Consider the following 10,396-nt stretch of genomic DNA (forward strand, 5'->3'; position numbering starts at 1 on the left):
TCACCCTACTGTTGTGGTCACAGGTTTCTCTGCAGTTTTCTCCTGCTAGAGCAGTTCCTGGTGAGAAAAACACTCTCCATCTCTCAGCTCAGCCTGGTTCACTGTGCGGCCTCAGTGCTGTAGATCAGAGCGTCCTGATCCTGGAGTCAGGAAAACGTCTGGATATTGAAAAGGTATAAAGGCTTTAAGATGCTAGTTACTACTACGTTCATCATTATTGTTTAAGGTGACATGGGTGTTAAAAGAATAGTTCACCCAAAAATGAAAATATATGTAGTGTACTGGCTCTTCCAAACCTCATAATGACAGTAAATGAGTGTTAAAATTTTGACGTAAAATAAAGTGCATCCATTTCATCATAAAAAGTACTCCACATGGCTCCGGTGGGTTAATAAAAGCCTTCTGAAGCAAATCGATGCATTTGTATTAGCAAAATATCCATATTTACAACTTTATAAACCATAATCTCTAGCATCCGCTGTCAAACATGTCTTTACGAAAGAGTGGCATTTTAGCAGATGTTGTAGGATGTAGGTAAACGCAGAACGTGCAAGCACAGAGGAGAGAGCAAAACAAAACACTGATCACAAATTAGAAGATGGAGGATTTAGATATAAGCCAAGAGATTACTTTCTTTTGCTATAATTAAAAACTAGACTAGCAGAGAGACTAGCATATTCTGAAACGCCACTCTCTCGTGAACGTGTACAACAGTTAGCAGACTCTAAAGATGATGGTTATTTATTGTGACTGTGCTCTCATCACAGATCTTCAATATGCTGCCAGTACAATCAGTATCAGATTATCCTTACAGCGTTGAAGATAAGAGGGAGTGTCTGGGATGGCAGATTGTGAGTCTCCATCGAGCTGTACTGACACACAAAGCCTATGAATCCTTAAAGGTAACAAATGGATTAATATGTGTAACTGCAGTAGATTAGGTGAGTAACTACATGCATAAATATATCAATGCATGTGCTTAAAATTCCTCTTAGTTTATATATATATATATATATATATATATATATATATATATATATATATATTTATAGTATAATTTTTATTTGTTTTTTGTTTTCTTCTGTTACATGTGGTTCATCATTGCTGTTGGATAGAGTGTGGGTCTGAAAATGGCAACAAATTTGGCTGTGCGAGTCTCTCTGTGTCCAGTATATATATTATATATAACTTCAGGTAATATTTGTTATATATGTATGAGTTCATTCAGACATCCATTTGCTATCAATAATTTAATATGACTGGAATTCACCATTATTAACCAATTTTTCACTGCAAAAGCACATATGTATGACTCTTTATTTGTTTTGAGATTATGGTGACAGTTGTCTGATCTGTAAAATCAGAGGTTTTCAAAATTTGTGACATCAAAGAACTGCTCGAAAGAGCTGCACCACCCAAAATGTAAAGGACAATTTATTCTGTGAGAAAAGTGTAAATGTATGAAGATAACATGTTAAAGTTTAGTTTACTGGCTTTTATATTCTTATTTTACTTATTATTATTATACTTTGGATTATGTTGACAGTGTATCGGTTTCTTCACACTATTTGATATGTTAGATGTACAAAGTTCACTTACATTTTTGTTAAATTCAACTTTTTTATGTATAAATTATTAGGCCCCATGATTTAAATTAATAAGCATATAAAAAAAAAACTTGAAATAAATAGTTACAGTATAAACAATACAATATATTGTAGGGTTAATGTTGTGAACACAGAATACAGTTTAGATATTTCAGAAAGTATATAAGATACAAGATACAGAATTGTGATTTTGTACAGTATTTGTCCTGATTCAGGTGTCACATCTTTACCTGTGCTTTATTTCAGTTGATGATTCAATATCATATGATTCTGAAATGGATTTGAATATGAATGAGGGAGACTCTTCAGTTGAAGTGACAGTTTGTACTGTCTTTCCTGAAACATGGATTTGGCAACTTGCTGCAGTTGGGTTAGTGACAATATTTTTAACTGTCAACATCATTTAATATCATATTAAAACCACAATAACTGTAATCAGAGGTGGGTAGTAACGAGTTACATTTACTTCGTTACATTAACTTGAGTAATTTTTCGGGGTAACGAATACTTTTCGGAGTATATTTAAAGATGGGTACTTTATACTCTTACTTGAGTACATTTTTTGGGAAAAATCTGTACTTTTACTTCGTTACTGTGGGCGACGCCCCTCTCGTTACTTTATCTTAATGCAATAAATGCTTCAGTTTATTCCAAACGCGCCGTCTACTTTTCTCTGGGCAATGAGCGATGCCCATTCGCGAATGATTCATTCTTTTGAGTCAACTCTGTTCAAAGGCTTGATCAAACCAATTGGCAAACGAGTGAATTGGTTCATGAATCAGTTTGATTGAGTCGTTCAGTTCCATGCTGCACGCGCTGAGCTCTGAAGCGGTTCACTCAGAGTTGTAACGTTTAAGAATATTAGCAGCGCTGAAAACGGGGCTATGGAACTGCACTGAATTGAAAGCTAATCTGCAAAGGCTATTCTTTGCTTGCGATGGAGATCCTTATTAGATGAACGCGTGTGCTGTCTACTGTTTAACATGTAATAACTTGGGCTACATTCGATTACAGTACACGATACCACTGTGACATTAGTTTGTTGTACGTGTGTGGCTTATAACAGGTTGAATGCAGCTTCCAAAAGACAAAGAATAGCCGATTAAGATTTTATTAATTTTAATACAATCACACCAGTGCGAGTACGTTCAGCAAGTCATATCATCAGCTGCTAAATTCAGATCTGTGATCGCTTGCTGGCGCTGAGCCAGAGACAGACGCGTTTTTACAGCGCTGCGCATTAACCAATCACACACGATTCTGTTGAGCTTTTGAATGCACTGGCCAATCAGAGGCGTTCCGATGAGTCATCGCTGAAATGCCGGTGCTTCCTTCACTCGCTCACTTACTGAATACCTCTTTCTGCCGAATTCTCTCGTCAGAAACAACAAAGTGCAGATGTGTGTACGAATCTATAATTAAGATGTTGATTTCACAGTGTTAACAGTTTCAGTGATTTTAATGGTAGTTTCTGAGAGTGAATGAAATCTAGACTGTCAGTGAAAATTATGTTTAATAATGTAAATGTTATTTGCTCTCTTTCTGAACAATGAAAGATTAGTAGCAATATTTATATCACATTAACTTTCAATGTTAAATTCACATTTAAAATAAAGTCAGTCGTATTAAAAATATGTTATGGCATGACACCTATATTTGTTACTTAAATAAACAGACAGGGTTTTATAATAAATTACATAAATTGGATTAAAGGCTGATGAAATATATACATTTATACACACACACATACATTACATACATTTTTTGTCTATATATCTATATAAAAAAAGGCTCCGTATATATGACCCAAAGTAACTAACTACTTGAGTAGATTTTTTATCCGATACTCTTTTACTCTTACTCAAGTAACTATTCAAGACTAGTACTTTTACTTTTACTTGAGTAAATATTTCTAGAATTACTTTTACTTTTACTTGAGTAAAGTTTTTGGGTACTCTACCCACCTCTGACTGTAATGCTTCTCTTGGCACTGCACATCCAATTAGTTTTTGAGAATACATAAATTCACTTGTACATGTCGTACGTCAGACACACTTAATCAACCTAAACATTTAATCACTATCAAACTTAACAGGATACCAGAGACAACTGAACTACAGACATACTAGTGGTGGATACAGCACATTTGGACATGGAGATGAGAATACATGGTAAATATTTGTAACTTTTTACTCTCACTTTTTTCGAAATAGTTACAAAGTTAAAATAGTAAGCAGATAGGTGGTATTTAGTTTCAATAATTTATGTACAGATTTAATCAACTCAAACAACTAATTATATTATTTAATTTAAAACTTTAAAACACCAGGTTGACTGCCTTTGTCCTGAGGTCTTTTGGCAAAGCGCAGAAATACATATTTATTGATCCACAAATTATTCAGAGTGCAAATAAATGGTTAATAAGCAGACGGGATTCAGACGACTGTTTTATCCAACAGGGAAGACTGTTCAACAACAGAATGAAGGTGTGCTATCTCTAAACATCAACACAGAAACAATCTATCTGTAACAAAAATGTTTTACTTAATGTTCCTCTAATATAAAACTGCAGGGTGGAGTGAATGATAATGTGACTATAACAGCCTACATTACTGCATCACTACTTGAACTAGAAACTCCAGTAACAGTAAGTTCATCTACAGGAAACACAGTATAAACTCTGAAAATTACGCTCCCAGCTGCTGTTTCTCTGTTTTTGTCTCAGGATCCTGTCGTCAGTAAAGGTTTGTCCTGCTTGATGTCTGTCATTGAGGATGTCAAAAACACTTACACCACTGCTCTGCTCGCCTACACCTTCAGTCTGGCTAAAGACACAGACACTCAACAGCAGCTTTTCAAGAAACTGGAGGATGTTGCTATTTCAGATGGTAAGATATTTGTTTCTGATGACTTTCTGTTGTCCTATATGACTATACTTTTTTATACTGGTGTCTCTTTTGTCCATGTGTCCTAAAGGGTCTCATCTCCACTGGTCTCAGTCTGCTTCTGCTGATGACTCTGATTCTCTGGCAGTGGAGATCAGCTCATATGTGCTGCTAGCTGTTCTCTCTGCTGATTCACTCACTACAGCTGATCTGGGCTTTGCTAACAGGATTGTCAGCTGGTTTGTGAAGCAGCAGAATGCCTATGGAGGATTCTCCTCCACACAGGTGACTCAAACTACTCAAATCAAACACATGATTGCTGAATAATGGGTAAAAGACACATTACTGAACACATTTATTTCTCAGGACACAGTGGTGGCTCTTCAGGCTCTGTCTTTGTACGCCACCAAAGTGTTCAGCGCTGACGGCTCCAGCACAGTGACTGTACAGTCAGCAGCAGACACTCACCACTTTGATGTCAATCAGGACAATAAGTTACTGTACCAGGAGAAGCAGCTGCAGGACGTCCCAGCCAAATACAGCATTGAAGTGAATGGCTCAGCCTGTGTGTCTGTGCAGGTCTGTAGTGCATTCAGCTTCATTGACTCAATCTCTCTCTTTTCTTTCTTAGCATTTTGCTGCTGTTATGTTATGATATGAATCTTTTTTTTATTATTTTTTTTATGTTGACTCTCTCAGGTGGCTCAGTTCTACAACATCCCGACTCCTACTGAAGCTAAAACACTGAGCATTGATGCAAAGATAGAGGGAGATTGCAAAACACTGAGACAAAATTTCCTTCTGAACTTCACTGTCAAGTAAAAACAGATTTTGATTTTTTTTTATGGCTACTGTTTCTTTTATTATATATAGATACCTCTTTATTGAATGCCTAAAATTATTGACAATCTAAGTTGTAAAATTCTGTTGTAAAATTCTGTAATTGCTTGGATAAAATTTTTATGCATTTGCTAGTTTAAGTGTATAAGTTGTGCTCCTGATTCTTTGTGTTGTTAGCATTAAATCAGGGCAGTATATTTATCTCTTTTAAGATATCATGGTCCCCAGGAGATGACTAACATGCTCATTGTGGATATTAAACTTTTATCAGGATTCACAGCTGACACATCATTGGTGAGTTCAGGTGTATAAAGTTATTTTGCATTAAGACACACATTTTTACTACTGTTTTTTTTCATGTCAGCTTTACTTTGCAAGAACTGAAGAATAAAAACACTTAGTCATCATCATCATATTTTCATATTAGTAATTCTATTTTCCCTATAGCTTACAATGTCAATTAGTTCAGAAGTCCTTGCTCAGAAGTATGTGGAGTGGGTTGACACAAAAGAAGACCATGTCATAGTTTATTTAACAGAGGTAAGTAAATAATAACATTTATATAATTAACATGTATTCAGTCATTTCCATGACTGGTACTGTATATGTATTTTTTGTTTATCCTCCTGCAGATTCCAAAACATATTTCTATGAATTACAAAATGCAAATGAAACAGGTTCTTCCAGTGAAGAATCTCAAGCCAGCAGTGGTCAAAGTGTATGATTAATACCAAACAAGTAAGATTTTATTTTAACATTCAGAAAAATGAAAACATTCATTTAATAAATCGTATTACTCGCTATTGTCTAATTAAAGGTCATAGTAACCACTAACAAATGTCACGATTATTTTCATGATAGATGTATTGCACTGTCTAGTAAAATGTTAAGATGTTAATATATATATTGTTAATATCTAATATATCTAATATATATATATATATATATATATATATATATATATATATATATATATATATATATATATATATATATATATATATATATATATATATACACTGTATATCGGGTTCATATATATTTGAACACTGACACAATTTTCTTAATTTTGGCTCTTTTTGCCACCAGAAATAAATTAAACTGAAACAAACAAGATTTTATTGAAGTGCAGACTTTAAGCTTTCATTCAAGGGGTGAAAAGATATTGTATTTGTTGAGAATCCTTTGCTTAAGCCACCAGAGACTGGGTTTCCTCCTATTTGATGCTTTGCTAGGTGTTTGTTTGTGGGTCTTTATGACTTTAGTTTTGTCTTCAGCAAATGAAAGCATGCTTTATTGGGTTGACATCAGGAGATTGACTTGGCTGTTGCAGAATATTTCACTTTTTACCTTCAAAAACTCCTGGGATGCATTTGCTGTATGTTTTGGATCATCATCCATTTGTAATTTGAAGCACTGCCCAATCAACTTTGCTGCATTTGTCTAAATCTGGGCAGACAGTATATCCCTTTACACTTTAGTATTCTTCTGGCTGCTTCTGTTCTCTTCGTGCATGCTCATGCCAGCACACTGCTCCACCATGTTTCACTGATGATGTTGTTTGCTTTGGATCATGAGCTGTTCCAAGCCTTCTCCATTCTTTTTTTCTTCCTGTTATTCTGGTACAGGTTGTTCTTAATTTCAGCCATCCAAAGGATGCTTTTCCAGAAGTTGGGCTTTTTTGGAAGTGTTATTTTTTATTTTTTTTTCTAGTTTCTAGAAGTCTAATTCTGGCCTTGTTTGCACCTTGTGGTGAGCCCGCTGTATTGATGTGGTGAAGTCTTCTCTTCAAAATGTACCAAACTGTTGATTTGGCCACTCCGAATGTTCCTGCCATCTCTCTGGTGGATTTGTTTTGTTTTGTTTTTGCAGCCTGACAATTGTCTTTCTCACCTGCATGGGGAGCTATTTGTCTGCATGATGGAAATGCAAATGGCACACTTAAAATAATTTACAGACCTTTTACCTGGTTAACTGATGTAGAAATAACTAAGAAATAGTCCACATCTGTCTGTGAAATAGCTTTTAAGTCAACTGTCCAATTACTTAAGCTCCCTTGTAAAAAAGGGGGAGGTACATATTAAAGAGCTGTAATTGCTTAACCTTGACTTCAGTTTACTTTCAATACAATTGCGATGAGAATACCCTTAAATTAAAGTTCAGGAAGTGCACTTTAAGCCCATATTCATTATATAAATGTAACTTGAATATGTTTTGGTCAACAGCTAAAATGATAAAAAAAAGTGTACCTGACTGTATCTACATACATACACTGTTTAATCAAAATCTGTTGCAAATATGCAGGTGAAGATTTGCTTTACTACAGTGAGCCACTGTACAATGATACAGGCCCGAGCCTTATATTAACTTGTGTCTTGATATTACCTTCTTTCTTTAGGTGATCAGTCGGAGACCGAGTACTCCTTCCACTGTCAATAAGGTCATGCACTTCAGTCCTGCAGCTCAAAGTATAATGACACAGAATACAAAATGTCTTTTTAATACTGTATGAGTAGTTATTCTTAGTGGCATTGTTTTATTTCATTTGTAATTTTTATGTATGCTTTTATATGTGTACTCAGTGGCAGCAGGCCACTCACAATTTTATTTATAATTTGTTCTTATCTTTTAACAGAACTTGTTTGAACCTATTATGGAAAATAAAGATTTTAGAGATTGTTCATGCATAAGGAGTCGGACAACAGCCTGCACTCCACATAGAGATCTTATCTCACCATCATCGAGTTTTGGTGGGGCAATGAGTGCTCTTAAGCATTAAGAGACCCCCATTGTGCCCCAAAAAAACTTTTTTTTTTTCAATAAAGCTATAATAATTGAAACATGAAACTATTGAAAATGAAAATTACGTCAAAAGTGTGGTTTCTGTATTAAATTTAGAGCTGCTTACATATTTCTTTTAATGTGATTTTACAGCATTTACAGCATTACACACATTAGAACCAATCACACACGATTCTATCGAGTTTATGAACACAATGGCCTATCAGAGGTGTCCAGATTAGTCATTGCTGAAATCTCAGTTTTGTTCAGTGCGCGCATCCTAAATTCAAATTCATCATAAGCAACAAAGTGCACGTGTATGACCTATGTAAGTTATATAGGACATACAATATATTAATTTACAGTGTGGACAGCTTCATTGATTATAACAGGAATTTTTAGTGCTTAAACTCTAGCTAAACTGAAATTTGGAATATTCTTTAATGTGAATGTTCTTTGCTCACTTTCTCTATAATTTACCTGTGTTAATTAAATATATTTAGTTTTTACCATAGAATGTTTGTATTGAGTTATGATCACTTTAAATAAAAAATCAGTTGTATATAATATTTAAAAATAAATTACATCGTTTAAAAAAATACCTTCTATTAACTAAATCAAATCAATAATAGCTCATTCAAATTCTCTGATTGGGCCTGTCCAAATACCCACACTTATGATCCGCTCTTTAACTAAGCTACAAGAATACTTTTTGTACACACCAATAACAGATTTATTGTACAATTCTACTCCTCCAAATTACATATTCCGAAATTATCAAAGAGTATCATGACACATGCACGTGCAGTTCCGGTTGTGGCTAGAAAGTGATACAGCTGAAACAGGAAGCTAACAATAAATTAAATTTTCAACCCCAATAATTAATATGCTACTATTTCATTTTATTTTTTTAGTCATAATTATGCAAGAGGTTTCAAAAATTACAAATAATAAAAAATATCCAGGGTTGGAATTAGTTTGCAATTTGGATTTTTATAAGATCCCTTGTTTCCTTATAAATGCCATCTCAACTATTTCTGAAGTGCTTCTTGTTGGAAAACAATCTTACCAGAATGGTTTTCTGTTGTAATTGTGTAGGTCCATGTGTTTTCTTTTCTTTTCTTTTTTTTTTAAGTGCACCATACTTCTCTAAGGACAGAAAAACAGTTAATCTTTTCCAGTCTGTCACTCCATACACCCCATCATTAAGTGAACTGATTATAGAAAACATTGAGCAACCATTAAAGTGTAATGCTGAGTTTACAGTGACCATCAAGTATTATTTTATTGGAGAGACTGCTAAAGACTTCAAAACTGACATTGTCTATATGGTGAGAATGTGCAGAATGTACACTGATACACTGACGAATTCATTGTTTGTTAACAGTATTAACTGGCTGCACTGGTCAGTTTGTCATTGGAGTGTCATCTGTCTGTTTCAGGTCTTGTCCAGAGGAGTGATCGTTCATCATGGATATGAGAAGGTTGAAGTCAAGTCTTCTAATGGAGCAGCAAGTGGCACAATGTCATTCAAACTGTCTGTTGGTGCAGATCTAGCTCCTGCAGTGCAGATTCTGGTCTACTGTGTTCTGCCCAGTGAAAATGTTGTTGCTCGTAGCACAAAATTTGACATTGAAAAGTGTTTCAAAAACAAGGTATGAAAAAAAAAAAGAAAAAGAAATCCTATCTGCCCATTTACACAATCACGGTCATTCTGATTCAATACTGAAATGACTCACCCTACTGTTGTGGTCACAGGTTTCTCTGCAGTTTTCTCCTGCTAGAGCAGTTCCTGGTGAGAAAAACACTCTCCATCTCTCAGCTCAGCCTGGTTCACTGTGCGGCCTCAGTGCTGTAGATCAGAGCGTCCTGATCCTGGAGTCAGGAAAACGTCTGGATATTGAAAAGGTATAAAGGCTTTAAGATGCTAGTTACTACTACGTTCATCATTATTGTTTAAGGTGACATGGGTGTTAAAAGAATAGTTCACCCAAAAATGAAAATATATGTAGTGTACTGGCTCTTCCAAACCTCATAATGACAGTAAATGAGTGTTAAAATTTTGACGTAAAATAAAGTGCATCCATTTCATCATAAAAAGTACTCCACATGGCTCCGGGGGGTTAATAAAAGCCTTCTGAAGCAAATCGATGCATTTGTATTAGCAAAATATCCATATTTACAACTTTATAAACCATAATCTCTAGCATCCGCTGTCAAACATGTCTTTACGAAAGAGTGGCATTTTAGCAGATGTTGTAGGATGTAGGTAAACGCAGAACG

General features: G+C 34.9%; 1 protein-coding gene across 3 annotated transcripts in view; it reads left to right on the forward strand.

The window, feature by feature from the left end:
- LOC113115114 (alpha-2-macroglobulin-like) overlaps positions 1 to 10,396 on the forward strand; it is a 43,457-nt gene that overhangs the window by 4,081 nt on the left and 28,980 nt on the right. The gene's annotated exons all lie outside the window — the stretch shown is intronic.

This window comes from Carassius auratus, chromosome 15 (assembly GCF_003368295.1).
Source record: "Carassius auratus strain Wakin chromosome 15, ASM336829v1, whole genome shotgun sequence".
NCBI lineage: Eukaryota > Metazoa > Chordata > Actinopteri > Cypriniformes > Cyprinidae > Carassius > Carassius auratus.